Here is a 756-nt window from a genome sequence, read left to right as displayed (position 1 = left end):
CATACAGACAGACAGACAGAGACAGCAGCAGAAAGACAAAGAAACAGAAAGACGGACAGACAGACAGACAGACAGATAAACTGTTAGACAGACAGACAGACAGACAGACAGACAGACAGACAGATAGATAGATAGATAGATAGATAGATAGATAGATAGATAGATAGATAGATAGATAAAGAGAGAGAGAGAGTGAAAGAAAGAAAACTCCGATCAGAAAAAAGAAAACTGAAGCCAGATGATTAGTATAGAGTGCATTGGGTGCTGCAAATTAGTATTGCTTCATTCATGAGGATTAAAACTCTGCGTTTCAATGAATATGAATATGTGGGGAGAGTGTCGTTAGAGCAGCAGATAGATGGTTTATATACATTTATATAAACGACAGGCTTCTTTTAGTTTTCGACTACCAAATCCACTTCCAAATTTAAAATCCTAGAAAGTGTAAAGTGGTAACCACGCGACCTGCGTTGACCAATAAGCAGCTCTATACCGAGAAGACATTTTGGTTTCCTTTTCATTCGGTTCTACGTACTTGACGAGTTAAGTTAGTGAGACAAGCCAATGAACATGTAAGTAGCATGGAGCCAAATCAAACTATTAAATAATATATGAAAGTGGGGCTCACCACATACTACCAAGTGTGCTGAGTGCCACTTTCGTTTGTCCACTTACTCGTAAACACACACATACACACACACACACTCACATGTGAGTCTATATGAGTATGTATGTGTATGTATGTATATATATATA

The sequence above is a fragment of the Octopus bimaculoides genome, chromosome 1 (assembly GCF_001194135.2).
Source record: "Octopus bimaculoides isolate UCB-OBI-ISO-001 chromosome 1, ASM119413v2, whole genome shotgun sequence".
In the NCBI taxonomy this organism is placed as follows: Eukaryota; Metazoa; Mollusca; class Cephalopoda; order Octopoda; family Octopodidae; genus Octopus; species Octopus bimaculoides.
Note: the sequence above shows the minus strand (reverse complement) of the source record.